We start from the raw sequence: 14225 nt of genomic DNA on the forward strand, positions 1-14225 counted from the left end.
CTGGCAATACAAACGAGCGACTGTGAGACACTGACTTATCCATCAATTCAAAGTAAATACAAATAAACAGATTACATCAAACAACCTACACTGTCTACCATGGTACTGAAAATCCTATTAACTGGAACTCGAGGGAACAATATTATTGTATCTTTGTCATGTCTCCATCCATAAAATGAATGAATCAGTGTTGCAGAAAATAGCGTATGTTCAAATTCCGCAAAGCAACAGTGCTATAGCACCAATATAGGCGCTATTTAACAACATTTTTTACTAAATAGTGTATCACAAAACAATAGTCATTTGTTCAAATTCTGCTACGCTACGCTATAATTCTTGAATTTCTCCCTTTACATTTTATTCACTTTAAAGAATTCAAATTCAAAAGAGAATCTAGCCAAAACATAAGCATTAAGAGCACCTCCGGTGCTAGTTTTTTCATTCACGTCTGCGGGCGTGTCAACAAATGAAATTCAACATTTTCACAGTTCTTTTGTTTGAGTCCTCCGGCTACAAAATGATGTTGCTTCACTAAGTTGTGTAACTTTAGGCAAATAAAACATAATTGTTAAAATATAGCTCTTTTGAAAATAAAATTAAATATATACATAAAATATAATATGTAAGTAAAAGTTGTGATCTAATTCGAATTTTTAAGGATTGCACTATTGAAATAAAAAATGAGCGAGTTACTTCAAGATAATGTAGTTTTATGGATCCCACAAAATAATCTTAGGGTGAAGATCACCATTCGAGTTGCTCTTAGTTCAATTGATATTGAGATAGTTTTATAAATGACTAGAATAGAAGAGGCTAGCACAACAAATTGCTACACGAGTTACATACAACAAAAGAAAAGGGATGAGAAGTCACTAAGTTGGTCTAATGGTAAGGTGTTTATGTAGCATTCGATGACTTAAGTTTGATATTCATTGACTTTCATTGTAAACCCCAAAAAAATGCAAAATGTAAATAAATAAATAAATAAATTACCCTTAATGTTTAGTTAGGTGCTGATACTCCATATTTTTTTTAGTAGATAGATAAAATAACAAAATCATCATAAACTCTCACATATAAATAGTGAAGTCGGGGTTATAACCCCGATTATAACATTCTGCCTAATTTTGACATTTTTAATAATATAAAAATATGTCATAAGTAAACTTATGATAAAAAACAACTTATAAAAATATAATTTTTATAAGTAAGCACTTATAAATTAACATAAAAATTTATTTATTTAAATAAACTATTTTCGTAAACTTAAGCAAACTCCAAACATACCCTTACTACTACTAGAGTGAGAGTGAGAGTGAGAGTGAGAGTGAGAGTGAGAGTGAGGGTAAAAGTTGCTTTAAAAAAATTGATAGTTGCAATTAACGGTATTCAAATGGATTTGAAAACTAAAATTTAACTCAAATTTACAAATCCCACCAAATCCGAGACTATAAGCAGAAGTTTCATTTTCGTGCAAAATATTTTCGTCAGAGTTCAGACACAAACTTCACTCTCTCTTTGCCTTCAACAATGGCTTCCATCGACAAAGCACTCGAAGAGGAACTTCTAGAAGTTGGGAACAAGCTCCTCGACCCTCCTTCTTCCGTCCATAACCTTCTTCATCTTCTGCGTGTAAACACGTTCTGCTTTTTTCCTCCCATTTTGCTTCTTTGGTGCATGGATTTTTTTGTTTTGTTTTGAGGTTTTCATGAATCGATTTTGCTGATTATTTTTAATTGATATTTTGACCATCATATATGCTAATGTTTATATATGCTGATGTTTATTTTTATTGATTAGTAGAAAAATATGGTCAAAATCCACTAATCCTAGCTCAACCGACAGAAATACCGAAATTGCTAGTGTCGGGTTCGAACCCCGGTCACTCCACTGTGTGTGAGTTTTCAATGGTTTTGACATATTTCGTCAATCAACTAAATAAAATATGGTCAAAACATGATATTTGAATAGTGTACATGGTCAAACTGAGTCATTCATTTTGGGACGGAGAGAGTATCATTAGAATTGATTCTCATGCAAGTAAATCTTTTTATATTATACCAGTATAATAGCCCCTAGTCAAAAGGTTAAGGGGCTAAAGGGTTTGTCAACCCTCGAGTGTGGCATAGGTTGAGATTCCACTCATACGTGGCACATTATGTTCTGACCTCAAGTCCACCACATTGCATTTCCGAGATATTAATGTCTGTTTGGACCTCACGGTTTTGTTCTTTGTAAAAGACGTTTCGTTGGGTTAAGGAGCATGAGTGTTGTTTATAAACTAATTTTAGCCTTGATTTCTAAGCAATTTGTGACTTGTTTGTTTTACCGGAACAATTATTTATGGAAATGAAAAAGTGAAACATATGTTCCTAAGCAATCCTCATTACAATACTGCATTGAATTTGTTTGTGACTTCTATTTTCTATGATCATTATTACCATAGTTACTTGAGTCTTGTATGTGGATTTGAATATTGTTACTTGTTCTTTATGTATTTAAGTTTTCCTAAGTTGTTGTTAATACTGTATTTTAACAGAAAATGCCAAAATTCGGGAAAGCATTGTTTAACTTTCCTTGTTAGTCACTCTGTTGTAGTATAACGTAGTATTAATTAATTTCCCATCTTGTAGACCAAAATATTAATCACATGTGCTTTGATATTGCGTCTTTTTCTTGGAACTTCAGCAAGTTAGAAGGTGCCTATCAAGGGTTGAACAGGCGCCTCAGGATTCTATGCGCATTGCACTCTCTCCATTGTTGCAAGCATTAATTACTGATAAACTTATAAAACATTCATATGATGATGTCAAAGTTGCACTTGCCTCCTGCTTCAATCAGATAACAAGAATCACTGCACTGGATGCTCCTTACCATGAGCCCCAAATGAAGGTGTGCTTGACTATTTTCTATCGTAAATTAATTGACATGTCTGGCTATCATTGTTTCATCAGTACTTGTGAAATTTGTAAAGGTAAAGTGATGATTCTATTATCGATGAAATCCTTGTAACCATATATATAGGCCAAGGAACAAAACAAGTTTGTTAGAAAACAATTTTAAAAACAAACTCCTAACAAGTCATCGCTAAACTAATTACTTGTTAAGCAAGTAATCTACTTAACTAAACAAATCTACTAACAAATCCTCCCCTAAACTGGGCATACTAACTTCAATTCAGTACCTACATTTTACATATGCCTAATTTGTCTCTCTGTTTACAAAACATTTCAAGACTTAATCATTATATCAACAAATTGATCCAGTGAGTTGCAATGCATCGGTTGAATAATTTCCTTCCTTAGTTAAATCTCTTAGAAAATGAAACCTGACATCAATTTGCTTACTTCTGTTATGCATGAGTTCTTTGAAATTTTGATTGATGAATTGTTGTCACAATACATCACAATACTCTTCTCTTGTTTAGAACCAAGTTGATTCGCAATTCTTCTTAGCCAAACTCCTTGACAAGCACTTAAGGCTGCACCTATAAACTTTGCTTTTGTGGTGGATAAAGTAACAATAGTTTGCTTCTTTGATGACCGTGATATAGCCTTTTCTCCAATCATATATAAATAGCTAGAGGTATTCTTGATGTTAGCAATGTCTCCTGCATAGTCAGAATATGACCATCCAATCAAGTTTTTATCATTTCCCTTGTTGTACATCAAACCAAAGCTAGTTGTTCCTTTTAGATATCTTGAAACTCTCATCACTGCTGCCAAGTGAATTTTTGTTGGTTTTTTTCATGTATCTAGCTATTAGACATATTGAATAAGCTAAATATGGCCTAGTTACATAAGGCAACATACAATATGTTTGAAACTATAGTAGCATCAACCTTCTTTCCTTTTTCATCTTTGCTTAGTTTACACCTTGGCACCATAAGGTTCCAAACTAAGTTGCAATTCTCCATTCCAAATCTCTAGAAGATTTCATTAGCATATTTTTCATATTGTATGAATATAACATTATTGTCCTGTCTAACTTCAACATCTAGGGAGTATCTCAGCCTCTGTAAATCAATCATAGCAATTTTTTTAAAAATTTAAATTTTACCCAAAACTTTTCAAATCTATAAAAGTAGCCCGTAAATGTTCACAAAAAAAATTTCTATTATTCTATCCAAACACACACATTTAGACATGAAGGTTCATAGAGTGGTGGACCAAGCAAGGTCCAATTACGAGTGTTGAAAAGCCCTTTTGGATGAAAAACTTTATTTCTAGATAAAAGTAGTTTAATGTCTTATTTTATTAATTATGTTATTTTCCTCCAATGGTACATGCCCATTGTATGTAGACCCAATAGGGATGACTTAAGTATTTAAGATGTAATGTGTTACATTAAATGTAGGAAAAACCTAATTGCATCTTTACTTCTATATTTCCTTACCCTAGTTTTCTAGTTTACTCTAATTTGTTTGATAGCTGTAGAACCCTCATATCATTGGTACTTTCATTTCCTTGACCTTCGACACCTCCCATGGCTTCCACTAAAACCACAAACCCTTCACCCAAAGACCTACATAATTTCATTCAAGCTACAAACCACTACTGTTTGGATGTGCTCATTCAAACTCAAAATCAAACCTTACAAAAAACCCTTGGACATAACAACCAAAACACGAAACGATATCTAGGCCATGTGCACACCAGATTTGACAGCCAACAACAAGATATGAATACTAAATTTGACAACTAGCAACAAGAGACAAATGCCAGGTTTTACACCATCACATCTCTGCTGACAGAAAAGGTTTATGGAGCAGCAGTAAGTAACAACACATCAGAATGCAACTTATGCAGGTGTATCATCTTCCCCATTAATTTCACCTGGTTTTAAGCATGTTGTTTCTAGTACCACATCACTTCTTAATGTTTCCCTTCTCAAAATCCCTAACCCATATAATGGTTTGCCAACCCACTATTATTCTCACAGTTTATCTACCATATCCACAATTTCCACCCCCGGATTCACAACACTCTATGGGTGCCACTTGTTTCACATCACCCCTTTTTTCCCATCACACCTTACCCCAACCATTCTTACTCTAAATTATGTCATCTCTCTCCTCGACAAGTCACTTTGTGAAGAATTTATACATTGTCCCTTTCTCGCTCCGACTGTCATCTTCTACAAGGAATGTTTTGGTTATTGCAAGAACTCACTATCACCATTATTGCATAACCCTAACCCAATAATGGTGATAGTGGGTTCTTGCAATAACCAAATCATTTCTTGTGGAAGATGACGGTGCGAGCGAGAAAGGGACAATGTAGAAATCCATCACAAAGGTGACTTGTGGAGTGAGAAAAATAGAGAAGGTGAAAAGTAAGAATGGTTGGGGTGAGGTGTGGTGGAAAAAATGGGGTGTTGTTATGCACCCATAGAGTGTTGTGAAGATGGGGGTGGAAGTGGTAGATAACTTGTGAGGGTAATAGTGGGTTGAGTAAGTGCGTTAGGGTTATGGAAAGTGAAACATTGAGAAGTGATGTGGTACCAAAAAAAAACATTATTAAAATCAAAGTGGGATTAGTGGGGAGGATGATATGCTCCCTCCGGTCATATTTATAAGCAAATTTGATTTTTTTTATACATTGAAACATGTTTCAATGTAGAAAAATGGTTTCAATGTAGAAAAATGGTTCGATGTATAAAAAAAATAATCAAATTTGCTTATAAATATGACAGGAGGGAGTACTTGGATAAGTTATATTCTGGTGTGTTGTTACTGCTGCAGCATAAAACTTTTTTGACGGCGGAGAGATGATGATGTCAAATATGGCATTCATCTCTTGCCACTGATTGTCAAATTTGACATTCACATCTTGTTGCTGGCTGTCTAATCCGGTGTGCACGTGGTCTAGCTATTGCTCCATGTTTTGGTTGTTGTGTCCATGGGCTGTTTGTAAGGTTTGCTTTTGAGTTTCAATAAACACAACCAAACGATGATTTGTAGCTTTAATGGAATTATCTAGGTCTTTGGCCAAAGGGTTTGTGGTTTTGGTGGGAGCCATGAGAGGTGTTGAAGGTTAAGGAAATGAAAACGCACCAATGATAAAAGAGTTCTACATCTACCAACAAATTAGAGTAAACTAGAAGAATAGGGCAAGGAAATAAAGAAGGTGGCTGCAATTAGGTTTTTGTAAACATTACATCCTAAATACTTAGGTAATCCATATTGGGCCTAAATACAATAGACCCGGACTCTTGGGAAAAAATAAAATAAGACATTAAACTACTTTTATTTAGAAATAGAGTATGATTTGAATTGTTTATAAATTATAAGTTCTCCAAAATTTCTAATTACTCCATCGAAACACATTTTGTATTAAGTTTATAGGTCATCTCACTTATAAATAACTCAACCTTTACTTTTTCAAACAATATAGAAATTCCGACCTCACACTTGCTACACAACAACATCTTCATACTTAAACATCGGAGATGAAACAAGGGGCATAAAGAAAATCCAAATTAAATCCTTCATACTTTTAATGAATACAAGTAACTAGGATTTTGTCCAAAGTAAAAGAGGAAATGTGACTCTTTAATTACATACATAATAAGGAATAATTTTCAAATGGCCATAGAGGTTTACTTGTTGGATCCTGTTCTGGTAAAAAAACAAGGGGGTTTGTATTATTGATTAAATGGTGTGATTACACTCAGTTCAATCCCAACAACCCTGGGAGTTTTACAAGTCAGAATTCGATCCCTTTACAGATGAAAATATGAAACTATTTATAGACCATTAAAGCCTTCTTCTCCAAGCTAGGGTTCCTACAAATCCGGTCTTCAGCGCCTTTTCCGGTGATGCAGCGTGAAAGTAGGAATAAAACCTTGGTCTCCAAGCCATGGCAGTTTCAAGGAGTTGGTTTCTTCATTCCCAAGTTAATCGCTAAGGCAGGGAAGGATGAAAATATTTTATTATCGTATGCAAATCTGTCTTATGGGCGTTATCCGTCATCACCTACCTCGCCAAGGCCTTATATCGCCAAATGGACGTTTAGAATTTAATTGTTTTGGGCCTGTTTCCTTTCTCATATTAATTGGGCTAGTTTGATTTTGCCTTTAAGCCCATTGCCCAGTCCACAGCCCCCCAAGCATGAGATCCGTAGGAATGAAATGCTTTAAGTACAATTCGAATTTCCCTCCATAATTCTTGGCGCGTGATATACCGCGTTTCTCTCCCACTCTCTGGCGCACGTTCTTACGTTCATGAGCAACTCTCATTAACCGTTTCCCCACCTGCTGCTGCCACGATGAGATTCTTCGTCTATAAAAGTGGGACTTTGATGAAATAATCAGTTCATCCCTTCTTACCTGCAAAATTCTAAGCTTTCCTTTCAGAGTTATGTCTCCCAAAAATCCTTCTTTCGAATGTGGTCAATCCCCGGCTTCCCCCGTCATTAAGCGGCTCCGGCGTATGTTGACCCTAAGCACGGAGGACTTGATGGATGATTTTGGTGAGTTCTCAGAGTTCGTCAAAGAGCTGAACGATTATTGCTGGAGGCTAACCAAGGAGGAGAAACGCTTTCTTGATAGTGTGTTACGTTTGGAGAAGGAACTGAAGGATAGTGCATCCTTTGTGATTGCTGTGGAAAATGTGAAGGAGTGCCATGCCGACGTCACTGAAGCTGTTGACAGCCAGATAGAAATTACGAAAGAGACTATGGGTGTGCAGGAGGAAATCTTGGGGATATGCTTCAGTGAGGAGCGCAGAGTGGATGATCGTCTGGCGATGCTGAATAAGGAGATGAAGCCGCTGGTGAAGAGGAAGAGGGCTCTTCAAGGCGAGATTAGGGATGACGTTGCTAAGTTAATTACCCGGCGCCATTCTTTGGTGGACCTTCTGGACAAACAAAGCGAGCTGAAAGAGGATTTGAAGCCTATTGAGGAGAACCTGGTGAAGGCGAAGAGGGTGAAACGTGCATTGGAGGAGATGCATCGTATCGCCATTGTTGATGCTGACGGATTAGGAAGTTCTGCTATACCATGAAGTTTCTGCTTGTTCCATTTATATCTTGTTTTTGATGTTCGTAGTTGCTTATGTACTTTGGAATTTTTCAGTATTTTCTTTCATGTATTTTGTTTCCGTTGTTTTCCTTTAACGAACCTTTGAATTCCGTTGTATCTCTTGATAAAATTTATAATTCCAAGCAGTTTTTTCTTTCTTACATGTTATTCCTTCCTTTCCCTTAGCATCGCCTTCCCTTGTTGCCTTCCTTGGCTTTGGTGGGTCAAATTTTTGACTCCTTGGGAATATGAACGTGACTCCTTTTCAAGGCAGTCAAAGCATGGTGGTTGCGACCGTCCCAGCATTAATTGCTGTCGTTAATAACGAAGTTTAAGGCTTTAGAGTTATACTATAAATATCACCTTTCATCACCCGTTTTTTCATCAACTCGTTCCGAATCTTTATAATGGAAAATAACAACGCGAAAAAACCTGTTGCAAAAAACGCACCGTCTCAGCGGAGGAAGAAAAGAGTTGAGGTTTCTACCTCTAACTCCACTCGCTCCCGCCGGTCGAAAGAGGTCAAGGAGGTGGAGGTTATTGTCCTTTCTTCTGACACTTCTGATTCTGGTAGCACGGATGATGATTATGCTTCGTTCTTGGAAACCTATATCCCTCCTGAGCTTCGTGCTTCTTCGTCAAGTGAGGAAGAAGGCTCTCGCGCTTCTGCCGAATCCAAGTTGACCTTCGCTGAGCCAGAGCAGAAGGATTCAGAGTCTGATTGATAGGATTTAGGGACTGGTCCTTTGTTTGTAGCCTCTATTTCTTCTCGTTGTACTCTGTACCCCCTGCTATTAATAAAGTTTTCTTTTCTTGCCTTGAGTGGAATGCCTTACTTTATGTCTTGTCTTTGCTTTATTTTATGTCTTGCTTTTCCTTGATTTTTGGCTTTTTCTCGTTGGGCGTTGTTTTGGATATCTTTGTTGCGCCCCAAAGGCGAATCAAGTTTTTGCTTTTTTGGCGAGATAATGTGTCCTGGCGTGGCCCTTCCTTCAAAGGTGTTATAGATAGTTACCTCGCCTGTGGGCGTGGTATTTAAATATCTGACGATAAATCTTCCATGATTTACTCTTGAGATGCGCGCTTTGACACGTACGTGATCCGACGACTCGCATGACACTGCTCGTTCGAACCTTATAACTTCGAATCGACGTTAGGACTGAAGTTTATAAATAGGGAGTTTTGCTCTTTTCTTTTCTTCTACTTCTTTTGCAACTTCTAACCTAGTTCTATCCACTTGTCTTCCTTTTCATAACTTCGGTAGAGCTTCTTTTCTTCCTCTCCAACCTTCGGTAGAGCTTCTCAATCGTCTTCATTTAAAGACGTCCGTTCTCTCGGCTTTGAAGTGTTACCCGTAAGGTATTTTATTTCGTACCTTTTCTCTTTTCCTTGATTTAGTTTCGCTCAAAGGAGAAAAACCCTAATTCATAGGTTTTAGAGAATGGTTATCCTGAGAGAGTTAGATGAGAATGAGGGGAGAATCTCGGCCTCTTCTCCTGGTTACCTTGAGTGGGCGCGACAAGTTCGCGCCCATTATACTAGGGCAAACGGCGTTCTCAATAGCTGGGGATTTTATTCGGAGTTATGGGGTTTTGATGTTGGAAGCAGTAGCGATAGTGATAGTGATAGCGATTGTGTCATAATTTCCCCTTCCTCTTTCACAGGAAAGCGGAAAAACCCTTGCCGAGATTTGGTGGTTGCTGGCTATACTCCCGTCACCATGGAAGTTCCTTCAAAATACACTAGTGCGGAGATGGTGATGAGCTTTAGGAAAGCCGTCAGACTTACAGAGTCCAAACATGAGGAGTCTATCATCACTGAGCCTGTCCGAGGAGATGAGTTTGTCTTTTTCAAGAACGACACCCCGCCGGATTACTTTTACCTCTACACTGGCGTGATCCAACCTCTAAACCTCTGGCTTCCTTTTACTTCTTTCGAGGCGGAGATGTTGAGGGTTCTCAATGTCGCCCCCACTCAACTTCATCCTAATAGCTGGGCCTTCGTAAAAGCCTTCGAGGTGATGTGCCTAGGTTTTGAACTGGCACCCTCGATTGGTGTTTTCTTCTGTTTTTACCATATTAAGAACCTAAAACCCCAGACTATGGTTTCTCTTAGTAGTCAACCCAATCATCGCCTCCTGAGTCTGTATGCCTCCAACTTCAAAGGCTTCAAGGACTCCTTCTTTAGGGTTCGCAGTAGCGACCAACTTCCAGATCTAATGTATGATGAGATAGGAGATCCCTTATTCCCTTTCTACTGGACTGACAACCCTAGGCTTATCAAGGGAACCATCTTTGAGACTTTGAGTGACTTTGAGCAGGATATTGTCCACTTTCTTGATTCTTTTGCTCTTATGGACACTGCTGATATCCTTAGATGTGAGGGTAATAGTGAAGCTTTGACAGAGTATTTACGTAAGTGATGAACTTGGCATATATGCATATTTCTTTTGTTTTCCCTTTGTGTGTTTTTATTTTTTGTTTAATGTTGATCTCGCCTTATTACTAACTTGTGTTTTTCTGATTCCTTTATCTTTTCAGAAAGAATGAGGACCATTTCAAATGAATAAAGACTGGCGTTCTTGGCAAAAGCTCGTCAACAAAAAGCCAATCCTGCTGCTGGCGTTACCGACCCTCTGAAGCAGCTACAAGTGGAAGAGGCTGGAGCTAAAGAGGGACGGAGCAAGAAAAAGCATGATGGGCGCATCCCTGTTGAGATCCCAGGAAAGGCTGCTGCTAAAGTGACGGGATCCGAGGGTGTCGTTCCTCCTCCTAAAAAACAAAAAACTGAGAAGACTAGCCAACCAGCTGGGGACGCTGACAAAGGCAAAGGCAAAACTTCCAATTCTACTCAGCCTTCATCTAAAGATACTGAAGCCGCTGCTCCTCTTTCTTGGACTTCCTTCGATCCCCTCGAGTTTATTGAGAGGGGGGTGACTATGGTTGGCGATATGACTCGCTTTACTAACACTCCCACTGAAGACTTGAGGAGAAAAGCCCTGGAGTATGAGGTAAAAGGTACTCTTCTCAACTATTTGCTGACGAATCGGCAGGAGCAGGAGGTCCAAGAGGCAAAACGGAAGGTGAAGGTCGTTGATGACCATCTTGCTGATATTGAGAAGAAATATTCCGAGACCAAGACCAAGCTGGAGGAGGATATCAGGAAGCTGAAGGAGAGCCAGGAGGGCGAGGCGGAGAGGTTGCAGAAGGAGTATGAGGATAAGCTGGCGAAGGTTAAGGAAAGTTATGCCGCCTCCGAGACCAAGCTCAAAGAGAATGCTGCTGCTCAAGATGAGATGATTTCTAAGCTTTCTAAAGAGAAAGATGCAGCGGTGTTCTCCGTGGGGACCTTGGGCGAAGAGAAGGAGAGGTTGGAAACTGACGTGAAGGAGCTTCAACTGTATGCTGCCAACCAGTACGAGGAAGGCTTCGCCTATGCCCTTGAGCAAGTCAAGCTTCTTTTCCCAGACCTCGACGCCAAGCGCTTAGCTGAAGCTGATGCGATGAACCAGATCATTGATGGAAAGCTCGTTCCCTATGTACCTCCCAGTGAATGATTTGACCTTGTTTGTAATGAATTTAATTCTGCCCTTATGTGGCTTTTGTAACTATTTGTATGCCCCTTCGTGGCTTGAACAATTTACCCTTTATCGGGTTTCTATTAATTTCTTTATTTGCAATGATCTTCTTTCTTCATAATTTTGCGGATGAATTTTTGCATTACGTTGTGAGGTAACGCCTTCTGTCGTTCTCGTCTAGGAAACTTTGTCCTTGCTCCTGCGACATCTTCGACTTTCTATAATAATTGTAAATTGATACAAATAACTTTATACCTGTTGTCTTTTGGCGTTATAATGAATCGCCTGCTTTGGTTGTGTATAAGCTTCTTCTGGCGGTGTTGATAATCTCGCCTTTCTCTGCTGTTTCTTTTTCTGACGTACCCAACTCGTAAGACTTACAGGTAACGCCAAGGCCTTGCAACCTTGTTTAAATTTTCTTTTTCTGACGTACCCAACTCGTAAGACTTACAGGTAACGCCAAGGCCTTGCAACCTTGTTTAATTTTTCTTTTTCTGACGTACCCAACTCGTAAGACTTACAGGTAACGCCAAGGCCTTGCAACCTTGTTTAATTTTTCTTTTTCTGACGTACCCAACTCGTAAGACTTACAGGTAACGCCAAGGCCTTGCAACCTTGTTTAATTTTTCTTTTTTCTGACGTACCCAACTCGTAAGACTTACATTTAACGCCAAGGCCTTTCAACCTTGTTTTATTTTGCTTTTTCTGACGCCCCCAACTCGTAAGACTTACAGGTGACGCCAAGGCCTTTCAACCTTGTTTTATTTTGCTTTTTCTGACGCCCCCAACTCGTAAGACTTACAGGTGACGCCAAGGCCTTTCAACCTTGTTTTATTTTGCTTTTTCTGACGTACCCAACTCGTAAGACTTACAGGTAACGCCAAGGCCTTTCAACCTTGTTTTATTTTCTTTTTCTGACGTACCCAACTCGTAAGACTTACAGGTAACGCCAAGGCCTTTCAACCTTGTTTTCTTTTCTTTTTCTGACGTACCCAACTCGTAAGACTTACAGGTAACGCCAAGGCCTTTCAACCTTGTTTTTGGTTCAGCGCTCACATCTGAGTTGATCTTTAATAAAGATTCAGAGCTCAAGTTTGAGATAACCATTTTTTGTTGGTTCAGAGCCCGTAACTTAATCAGGTTGACCTTTATTGACGCAAATATTTTGACATGTGTAAGGAGATAAAAACTACTAGAATTTTGAAATTCAATGAGCCTCGATAAAAACTCCTGTTTTCTCGAGAGAAAAGAGTATCCCATTGCTCCTTTATTTTTTGCAAATAAGCTTTGATACATTAGAAGTTCAACAATAATAATATATGAGAAATAAGACAAACAAAAATGATACCGCCACGGGCGGTTTGTTGCGGCGCTCCTCGCCTAGCAAGAAAAACAATTATGTTTTGGCGTGGCGAGACTGAGTTCCATTGCGGTAGTTATCGCGGAATATGTTTCAACCTGAAATATTAGTTGGCGGATTCTATCTCGCCGAGTGATAATTATTGAATTTTCATGCTAATTTTCCACATTTATTCGTTGTCCTGCACTATGATTAACATCAATGAATCAAAATAGAAATCATAGATGAATAAACTAAATTTCCTAATCAAGATTTCAAAAGAATAAATTTCAAAGAAGGTGACATTATAGCAAGTGCTTCAAGTATCTGCACTAAAAACGGGTCGGCTAATAATAAGTCTCATATACTCCATTAGTTATTGAAACTTTGCATGTATGATTAATTTTAATTAATCGATAAACGAAACAAATAAAAATGTGATACGTAGAGAAAGCATATTCATGTTAGTTATAAGTAAAAAGCAAAATACTTTGTAAGAAGAATACTAATTTAGTTCTTAACCAGAAAAATGTAGAAACATATGAAAATTTTTATACTTCCTCTGTTGGTTATATTTGTCTTGGTCATTTTAATTTAAAGTGTTGACTTATTCTACTTATCAGAGTTGAAGTTCTTTCATGCAAAAGTTCTTTCATGTTTAAAATGTTTACATGAGGTCTTAAGAAAGTTAGTTCATACAATCACACAAAATATTTTATCGTGTGCTAGAATAATTTACAGCAGGGTTAAAGATATCACATATCAAATAAGCACAAACAGTTTTGAACCAAACAGAACAGCGATTCTTGAATTTAGATCTTGTAAAGTGGCACACCAAGAGAAGAACAAGTCTCATTCTAGTGATTAACCTTGAAATACATAAGTACCGATGTTCTTTTCTTTTACTCATTGATGGGATTATTATTATTATTATTATTATTATTATTATTGTTATTATTATTATTATTATTATTATTATTATTATTATTATTATGGCGATAGAATGTGATTCATGAACTATAAATTAACCATGTTGATAAAATCGATAACGTATATACGCACAAATAATATATTATCACAATAGAGAGAGCGAGAACTATATGATTAAGTGGTAAGTTAGAGGAAAAGAACATTAACACCTGGATCGGGAGTGCCTAGCAACAAAATGATCGACAGTGAGGCGATGATGTTGGACGGTAATTCGGTGGCGACAGTTCGGCGAGTTAGATTCACAACAACTATGGCGACATCATTTCAATTCAAACGTGACGGATCCGATCTTCTAAG

This window comes from Trifolium pratense, linkage group LG1, assembly GCF_020283565.1.
Source record: "Trifolium pratense cultivar HEN17-A07 linkage group LG1, ARS_RC_1.1, whole genome shotgun sequence".
NCBI lineage: Eukaryota > Viridiplantae > Streptophyta > Magnoliopsida > Fabales > Fabaceae > Trifolium > Trifolium pratense.